General features: G+C 31.8%; 1 protein-coding gene across 1 annotated transcript in view; it reads left to right on the top strand.

Annotated features, from left to right (window-relative positions):
- LOC132732643 (uncharacterized) overlaps positions 1 to 10,651 on the top strand; it is a 33,955-nt gene extending 23,304 nt beyond the window's left edge. The window contains exon 7 of the transcript XR_009626077.1: positions 3,214 to 10,651. The gene's annotated coding sequence lies outside the window, so the exon portion shown is untranslated. The remainder of the gene's footprint in view (positions 1 to 3,213) is intronic.
- The last annotated feature ends 205 nt before the right edge of the window (positions 10,652 to 10,856 follow it).

Here is a 10,856-nt window from a genome sequence, read left to right as displayed (position 1 = left end):
GAGGACGGTAGGAGGTCTGCCATATCGACATACTTGTTTCTCCAAATAGCTTTACAGGTAGCCCTCTTAATTTGATTCAGGATAGGAGTGCTGATTGGCTCCGCAAACTGAATGCCATTACCTGATAAAATTGCATGTGAATGATGTGAAATAGCATCTTGAAAAGACGGAACAAAGGGGAGACGTCATCTTCATCCGAATCCGAATCACTGGATTGCATGTCTGACATTGCTGACGATAAATGCGGAATTGGATTGCCGGGAGAATAATTAGGCGCATCTGACGTAGACGGATTTGGAAAGTCATATTGACACGTACTAGCCATTGATTGAGTATTCATAGCAGGAAGTGTATGCAACACGCCATGATGGCTCTCAGTACTAGCATCTGTGGTGTTATTTCCCATCTGTTGTGTTAATTGATCTGGTGTAGGAGATGGTAATCCCCAAAGAGCTCTGTTGGACAGAAGTTGTGGAAACCCCAACTTTCGGGCGTTAAGTTTTCTTCCGCGAAAATCCTTGGTTGTGTTTTGCTGCGCCACAAGTACATGAACATGGAGCGTTCACTCCTTTTTCTCCTATTAGGAGGGTTTTCATCTGAAAAGAATGAAATATGACTGTCAGAAATCAAATAAATGGAAAACACAACCTCATATATGCAAACAGCCTAACAACCTCCATTGTAAAATAAGACTCATAGTTTGATGTGTGAGGTAATTGTAAACATAAGCTGACGGCTATAATATTAAGCCTACAAATATGACTGGTAACTAAACCATGTTCGTATAATGCGTGACAATCGTAAAATAATGCGAACCAACTTGGACTGCAAACTAAACAATGTATAAACATGTACAATATGTGTGAACTTTAAACTAAAGCACACAAACATGGACTGTAAACTAAGCCATATTTAATTATGTGTGAACTGTAAACTAAATCACACAGACATGGACTGTAAACTAAACCATGTAATAAAAAATGTGTGAACTGTAAACTAAATCACACAGACATGGACTATACACTAATCCATGTAAATTACGTGTGTGAACTGGAAACTAAATCACACAAACATGGATTAAAAATAAACCATGAAAATATTATGTGTGTGAACTAAAAACGGACTCACACAGACATAAACTTTAAATTGAACCAGTATTTATAATGCATGCATGTGTTATTGCATGTGATTATTGGAATAAGTTTGAAAGCATAAAATTTAAAAATAATGCACCACACCCTAGCAACATTATTCCCTGCGGTCTGGAGACCGCAGGGTATTGGTACGCGTTTTACTTTTGAGGCATGGAGGAGCACGTGACCTGTTTTCGGTACATGGAGGAGCATGTGATCTGTAAAGCGTACATGATTGGTTAATTGACCTTTTCGAAAACTGGCTAAATACCGTCTACCGGTATGTTACGGATTTACCTCTAGGAGACGGCCTACTGAATTTGCGACCCATATATCCTATAGTGAATCCATCACATTTAAGGCTAAATTCTGGACAAAGCAAATCCGGTACCGAAACTTCATGACCATTTCTTTAAACACCAATGCAGTCCAAGTAAATTTAGCACAAAAAATAATACATTAGCCCTTGGAGTTTTTCTGCAGCTTTTAATTTCTGTAATCACTATAGAATATTCCAAATAGTAACTGGTGTGTATTCTTGTGCATAGTGCCTCATGAAACCTTCCCCCCAGAAATGAAATCCTGCAAAAATACATCAAAAACAACCTTTAAGGTACTCAGAAATGAAACTTCATGTATATTAATTATTACTAAAGATATACTTGAAATATAACCAGTATCAATTAAGATGACTTGAAATAGGCCATTTCAAAATTTAAAAGACCTACTTTCTAGACTACAACGGGCTGGGTCTAATTCCGTACCGGGGTGACACCTCTAGGGAATTAGAGTGACACGTAATTAAGCAAACTCCTCACAGTGATTACCCCCCTCGGCAGAATTGTAATCACTGCCTTCAAAGACGTCACATGATGATGAAAGTCACATGACGTAACGTCGAAATTCAAATGTAAATATCGACTGTTACAAAGAAAATCTAACGTTATTTTTCTCTTTCTGTTTTATTTTTAACTTTTTGTGCCTACGTTCAATATAGTTTATCAAAACATTATCGAAAGTATACAAAATAACGAAAAATAAATTAAAAAGCTAAAAAAGATTAAATATCAAAATATCGTCTCGGTAGAAAATAATCTCATAATTTTTAAAATTATTTCTAAATATTCATATTATTTATTTATTTATTCATAAACATTGTTAAATAAATGAGAGAAAACTTATCTGATAGATAAAAGCAGTAGATAAAACAATTTTTGAAAAAAATATAGTATATCAGAAATTCTGATGAATCGGGACCTTGGTTGCAGAGATCTACGCCGAAGAATTAAGGGGAGATCACTGTGTGGAGATTGGTAATTAAGAACAAAAAAAAACTATTACGCGATATTTTCATTTTCCCATAATTACTTTACTGTTTAAGGTGGAAACACTTGAATTATGTTTTTGAAAATTATCAATGTTTCTTTAATATGTATCTCAAATTTTACAAACATCAACTCCGTCATCAACGGTCACCAAGTTTCCAAAGACCTTCTTCTATATTGATCGATTATCGTCAACTATAGTCTATATCCCAACTATATACAAACGTTTATTTATTCCCCCAAACAATGTTGAAAATAGTTAGATGAAATATCTTTATATCATTAAAAATGTTCCCCGCAGGAAACCATTTTACTTGTTAATGTGTTTGAAGGAAACACTAGTTTTCCCATACTGCATACAGTACGAATATCCTTCTATTAGTGTAATCAGTATCTGTCAATAAGGTGGCATGACACATAGATATGTACTAAGTTATTAAAACCAAATCAAATTATTTGTATAGGAAAATGTAACCCTTGTCACAACAAAACTATATACTAAATGTTGACTCATAAGTCATTGAAATAGTAACCATAGAGATTTAGATATGTATGCTTGGAGCAAGTAAGCCGAAGTTAATAGAAAATTGTCCACCCTTACAGGGTTGATTTGAAAAGTAGTGATAATGATTACATATAATGAACTAATTGACGACCACCTATATGGTGACTACTATAATGAAAATATTAGCTTTAACTATGGCATGATAAAAGACATGATTTAAAAATAAATATCTTATGCATTGGCATTGCAGATGGAACGTTTCAGGGCGGCGACCACAGCTGCTCTTATATTATTTATGAGGCGGAGCTGACCAGCGTTAGACAAGTGACATCCATCTGATGAGAAATTTTGATGTTTACAGGCTGATGACCAAAATCCCTTCATACGCCATAAATCTACATCTACATCATACTGCTTAACAATCAATTCTGATTATGACTAGCATGATCTATGATCTATTGTGTTCTTGTTTGTTCAGTTTTTCCATCAATAGAGAATTGAGTTCATCGACACGAACATTAAACCAGTCAACATCTACTGGATATCTCGTATGAACTGATGGAGAAAGTCTGTGCAGGACTTGTAACACTATAACTTTCTGAACTTGTGTCACAAACAAAAGGGTGTCCACCAGGTCAACGATGCTATTTGCAACTGATCGAGGGAGAAATATCTGGCCTGTATATATCGTTTGTGCCGATAACCAAAACAACTTTGTCGGGATTGAAATCGTAAACAACCTCTAGGCGTTGTCGAAGTTTTGACACTGTAGCGCCAGAATATCCGGAATATTGAACCATTGCATGGCCATGTAAGTTCAAATCATATCGCTGCGTACTATCTCCTCGATTGAATTCCCTTAGTCTTTTCACAAATGAGTGTCCAAATATTTGAATTTTAGGCGCAGTGATTTCAGCCATGATGGTTGTATAACAATGGAAAATTCCTTTGTTTACAGCTCGCTTGAAAATCTGCCACTTTACACTGGAAAAAGAGACAAAAACGAGGTCGCCGCCCCAACAATTAACGTCCAACAACTTTTAATAACAATATAGCGTATTTTAATACACCTGTTAAAATCGATTAATTCTTGTGAATGATAAAGCTTTATTTGAATCGAGTTGACCTCTGGTTATATCAGCTTATCTCGTTGGTCAACGGTTTATTTTTTAGATTTCTGATTGGATTAATTCAAATTTCTGTTATTGAATTTGATAGGTTGTTTAATTACCTATATATAGGTTATTTTGCTTTTGCTAGCCATTCTGTTACTTATTTCGTAGTCGAGATCACGTTTCTAGTCTTTTTGCCCACCCACCCTAGCCCATTTGGTTTTGCAATTAGTTTTTATTGCATTTAGTTATTTTAGTACTGCATTTTGGTAAATATTCATAATAATTAGTAATTCTTTGTGGTTGATAATATATCATTCTATAGTTAATTAGTGTTGACCAATTTTGCAGTTATTTAGTGATAATTCGTGATCATTTTTTAAGCTAATTAAATATCATTATTGATATTTCTGTCTTGGTTTTTCTCTTTTAAATTTTAAATGAACAATAATTAACTAATATATTGCGATAATGTTTCACCTTGAAACAAAGATACTAATGTAAAATCTTGAGAATTTCGTTGAAAGAAATGGCGAGAACTTCTCCTTCGCCATATAATATTTGCTATGAAAGCTTACGAGCCCTGATTGGTTCGAAAGCATCACGTGATCTAAAGTCACAACCTCATTGGCTAAAAAGTTAATTTATGTAGAAAGCTAAAAACTGATTTTGACCGTAACAATTCAGTAATAGGGAAAATTTGTAATCAAGAGGGGGGCCAATGACATAAATTATTTTATGTGTTCATAAAATCTGATAAATGTAAAATTCCAAGTTGTATCTTATGCCGGCTCGCGGTATTACGTTAGGATTTTACTTAAAAATAACCTAAAAATCCGAATCCTTCCAAAAATTAAATCGAAGCTTGGCTTCCAGCTTTCTACAAAACTTATCTGTCAGGGCTGGAATCCAAAATTATTTAGCCAATCAAATTTCATCTTACAAAGCGTCAAAAAAACTTCAATTTTCACGCCATTTTTAAAAAGCAGCAAGTATCGCTTTGAGCGCAAAGATATAATGATGATTGATATGTTTGTTTTCAAAAAATGTTATTTACACTGACTTCTGATTTAGTTTTCTATGTACATGTAGTAAGTTTTCGTTTGGTTAATTAACATAAGTGTACATCTGGTTCTATGCATTTTTTTCTTTCTTTTTCTTTTTTCCGGTCATTTTATCCTTTCCGGTATTTAGTGTATGTATTTACTGGGATATACTATTCTCCGGTTCGGTCGTTTCCGGTCTCTCCCGGTCTATTTTGACCGGGATTTACGAGACTCATGCCCCATGAATCTAAATTCGCCCACACCCAAGAGAGTTCTTCAGTAATATATTCGTGTATAGGACTTGTGTCTGTCAATCATTCCAATACTAAATAACATATTACAACTTCGTATAAAGAGACATCTGTATGAATTCTACATATCTAACATTTTTTGGGTCAAGGTCAACATGCTCTATAGTAAATGTGCATAGACATAGGGACTTCATTCTATCTGTTTACATGCATCTTCATATATATACTCATATTCCTCTTTGTTAAACTGAGTGAACTGGCTTCCATAACTTTTGATGTCACTTGTATTTTGATGTTCGCTGAAGTCCCTTCAGCTAACAGAACTGTCATTTTTACATTTAAACACACCCCTTGATAAAAATTACGAAGCGAGTCGCTACTAGCTTTTTTAAAAGCTAACCTTGTCATGTGTCTACTGTAAAATTTATTTCATTAGTTAAGACAATGTAAGAAGATATAGTATTAAAGTAATACAATAAAATCTCAGAGATTTTCGTGAGAGAATAAAGTAAAACATAGGCTGTAGAGCGATAAGTACATGATCTGTACATGGAACAAAACTTATCATTAGTAACTCAAACGGAAGACGAATTTCAGCAACTACTGTGATGCTGTATTAATAATATCTGTCATATTTTGCGGTTCGGATCGGAATATCCGTCCCGAGGTGACTTTTTCTTGCATATTCTTCCATATTTTATTATATGCTAAATTCTTTATCTTAATTTTCAATGAAAAATTATATAATTACAACCGTTATTACTTTCTTTCAACAGCGTATGAATTACAAAATCATTCATAACGGTAAAAGGACGTCAACTTTATCGTGCCATTGTACAGTACGCGACTCATCTGGAACCCCCATGCCAGATGAAATTTCCGGCATGGGTAAAACTAACGAAACGCCAGTCTCATATGCAAGAAATCTGTATGAAATGGGAATCTTGATTATCATAATAATCAAAGACATATGTTTAAATATTTAAACAGTAAAAGATGTTCAGGAATAACACTGATCTTGAAGTTTTGTCAGCAATTTATTACCTTTTTTCTGTGTCTTTGTGGTACTAAATATACAAGTCTAGTCATAGTGATATTGCTTAGTGCTCCAAAAATAAAAACAACTTATTTTCTTGCTACATGTACTAAAATAAAGGAATTATTATTTACTATAACAAAGTTGTGACATACCAACATAGACATGAATTTAGATAACACATTAAAGATCTTATGAAACTTAAAATGTGCACCAGCTTACATAATTATAATATAGCATTGCCTAGTATGTATCTTCAATAGTGAAAGTAATTATCTTCTTTTATGAAAAATAGTTCGGCTTATTGTCTAGATTTGTTTGATGGACAGTTTCTTCTGCAGGGAAGCATATTCTCCCAAGAAACGTTAAGATAATTGGCATGTAGTACCAGGTTTCTTGTTGATCACTATTGAATATGTATTAATTGTTCTCTTAGATCAAACTATTCATTCTATAAAGACTTACATAAATATTTTTGTGTGAACTACAAGTCCTTAACATTAAGACGTCTTGGAATTCTACAAGATACATGAATCCTGAGCCATAGCACCGCATTTAATGTGATCAAATCACCTTCTGTAATTTTGTGAACACTTGATATCCATTGCCATCATTTCCTTATGCTTTACGTCTAAAACAAAACAGTGTTATGTGATGAATTCTGATATTATATACTCAGGGAAAACTATATACATGTATGTACTTGACAAAGATTATGTAAACACATTTTTGTTGCTGTTGTTCAATATTTTGTTCACTAAAAATATGTAGAGTTTGCTTCGATTTTATGCATTTATGCACATGTTATTGTCATACATGAATTGTTTAAAATATTTCTTTATGTAATTATAGACAGAAAATTAAATATTATAGCCGTTAAATTGCATATAAATGTTTTATTTGTATCAGTTGATCTATTTATTGCATGGACCCATTTTACCATATTATATTGTAATTTTGCGTCTTGTGTACAGAGATAATATAATTATTCTCAAAATTAGAATGTTACTAATAATACAATTCATGCTATATAAGAAAATGAATTTGAAATATGTTATATTAACTACCTACATGTTTATATGCAGAACAGATTTTATCAAACAGTTGCTCCAGATGAACCAAAATATTTCAAGAAAAATCAAAATGGAGAAAAAAATGTACCAATGTTTAAAAAAAGTAAAAATTGTTTCAAGTTACATGTTATGCATGTTATGTTAAAGTGTTTTTTTTTCTTCATATTATGACATCCTGTTGGCAAGATATGTAGATTTTGAGTGCTGCTTGCAACGTAACGTACTTTCTTTGACCCCTAAACAATATTTTACTTTTAAATACATTTTCAAAAATTCATGAAATTGTGCATGTGGATGCATTCTTGTTTTAGAGGCATAATTCTCTTTTGTTTAATTAAATAGTTGTTGACCTTTGTAATTTTTCATCCTTAACTTTGTCCCGAGCACTAATAATGTATTCTCGGTGGCAACTTTAAACTTCATACATGGATATTTTTTAAGAAAGGAAAGTTATGATTAATCATAACACTTTTTATATTTTGTTTATCCCTGTGTAATTGAAATGTTTATTTCTATTAAATATGTAAATATTCTCTTTAGGTAAATGTGCCAAATAATGTTTATAATGTAAGTGTATTATATACATGAAGGAACTCTACTGAGGTCCAAAATCACAAAATTCAAATTTCCGATAAGATAAGCTGACGTACTTAAAAAGATAGAAATGCAATATATTCAGAAATGAATTGAAAGTGATACATTGTTTTCTATTCTTAGCCTGCTTTAAGCGAACGGCTTTGTAACACTTTTCATCTTTTTGTCAGTTTCCACAATTTGAATATTAATAATGTCAACATTTCTGCAAGAAAAGTATGAATTATGTTAAACGATAAAATATATCCTTAGCCACAAGGTATATTTGTAGAGTATGCACAGTGTTACGTTTTTAATGCATTTCATATATTTAAATGCTTTATGTATATAAATGCATCAGTTATGGAAAAGTATTATCTCCTTAAGAGTTTCAAGCGTGAGAATGAATTAAGTAAGTAAATGATTAAAATATGCAAACTTAATTTATATATTTATGATTAAGTATGCTATGTGTTCATTATGTAAATGACAAAATGCAGTCATTTTGTACATTTAGAGAAACTAGCATTAATAATAAAAGTATGATATAATCTGTAGACCAGTCTGTGTACATAAAGTTATTACGACCTAAATGTTTTAGATATTGCAAAGAAGGAATAAGAGTTGGTCTTTAATTTTCGTTTTGTATTCTCTCCTTTGTTCATATTTAGTTAATGCATAATACGAGTATTGTCCTATATTGTCCAGGTGTTGAAGGCAATATACAAACTCAAGTCTTATTTAGTTAAATTCACTAATATTGATGTTAAGAACTCCTTAGAACTATTTGATAAGTTAGTTGTTCCTATTTTAACTTTGGATGTGAAATATGGGGATTCAAAGAAACAAATGTTATAGAAAGAATACATTTACAATATTGTAAACAACATTTAGGAGTACGTGCCCAAACCCAGAATAATTTTGTCTCTGGAGAATTAGGTCGAACATGTTTACTTTCTAATAGGCTAATATGTATAGTAAGATTCTGGTTTAAAATATTAGAATGCGAATGCACAAAATATGTAAGACATGTATACGATATGATGTTAAGAGACTTAGAAATGTATCCTAATAAGATTTCATGGGCCTATAATATTAAACTTTTACTAGACTCATTAGGTTTTAATCATGTGTGGCTATTCCAAGGAGTTGGAAACAAAAATATTTTTATAGATGTATTTAAGCAAAGAATGTATGATAATTGTTTACAACTATGGAACGCTCGATTAGAAAATTCGACAAGAGCCAGGGCATATAAACTTTTTTCATGTTTTAGATATCAGCCATATTTAGACATTGTTAAAATTACTAAATTTAGAAAAGCATTAACAAGACTGAGAGTGTCATCACATTATTTAGAGGTAGAAGCGGGTAGATGGGATAGGCCACAAAAATATCATTTGACGAAAGAAAATGTAGACTTTGTAATACTCTAGAGGATGAGTTTCATTTTTTATTTGAATGACCCTGTAACAAGATATTAGACAAATGCATATGAAAAAATATTTTTGGAAGAGACCTTATGTAATTAAATTTAGAGAACTATTTGAATCTGAAAATATTTGGATTGTTTAAAAAATTTAGCAATATTTGTTTACAAAAGTTTTGATAAAAGAGACAGTGCATTGTATCAACGATAACCTTGTCCTCTCACTATTTCATATATATGATGCTTATATCAAGTCATTGATGTTATCATAAACATTTTATATGTATCACATATATAATAGACTAGATATGTTTTAATGAATAAGTATTGACTTTTTAATAGAACTATTTTATGTATACCATGCTATATCATGCCATTGATGTTAATATGCAACTGCTGATTGTATTATTATTGTGTACTGATGGGCATATTGCCTTTGTATGAATAAAGTTTATCTATCTCTAATGGTGAGTATAAGCCCAACCCATTGACAAATCTTTTGTGAATGACATTTTAGAGCACAATGACCCTTTAAAGGCCAACTATGCCTCAGACACGCTCTCACGTTCTCAAGAATTTTTTTTTGTCTCTTGTTAAGTTTAAAGAAAAAAAAAAAAAAACTCATCTACCATATATAAAACTATCCTTTACTCTATTGGCGTTTGGTATACTTTTATTGAATTAATTTTTTGAGCGGAAGTCAATCAAGTAGTACTTTGTTAACAATTTGTTTTATGATGCATTACTGAATGTTCAGTGCTATTTTTTCATTGATTAAACATCCCAAATGTTCTGAATATATTATAAAACATCATTTAACCTATGTTTGACTTTAAGAAAGAATTAGAAAAATATTAAACGAAATATAGCTTTCTTAGGCATATTCTGTTTTAATGATAAACATGTGTTTTAACAATCCCCGACTATCATCTGTTTAAACACAGATTATTGCAAACAATATGGTGTTTGACATATTTGTTCTATGTATCTTATCATTGTGGAATGTGATAAATGTTATTGAAAATCAACGTTTTCAGTTAATCTAAAATCAATATATGTGGTAACATATTTTATTCATTTTATTGTTACATATTGATAGATACTTAACTTCAAATGCATATTAAGTGTTACACTACTTTTAGTAATACAGACAATAAAAATATTACTGACTAGCATTGTTCTTCTTGTATTTTATTTTTTTACTTACTTTCACCCACCGAAAGGCGGCGGGGTACATAGAAATAGTCTCTGTCCGACTTTTTTGTCCAGAGCTTATCTCAAAAAGTATTTGAGGTATCAACTTGAAACTTCATAGGTAGATAGATCATAATGTGGAGTGCAGTGCACGAGAATGATAACTCCACATTACATTA

The sequence above is a fragment of the Ruditapes philippinarum genome, unplaced genomic scaffold (genome assembly GCF_026571515.1).
Source record: "Ruditapes philippinarum isolate M1 unplaced genomic scaffold, ASM2657151v2 ctg65_1_1_1_1, whole genome shotgun sequence".
In the NCBI taxonomy this organism is placed as follows: Eukaryota; Metazoa; Mollusca; class Bivalvia; order Venerida; family Veneridae; genus Ruditapes; species Ruditapes philippinarum.
The sequence above is the reverse complement of the archived record's forward strand: the minus strand, read 5'-3'. Positions and strand labels throughout refer to the sequence as shown.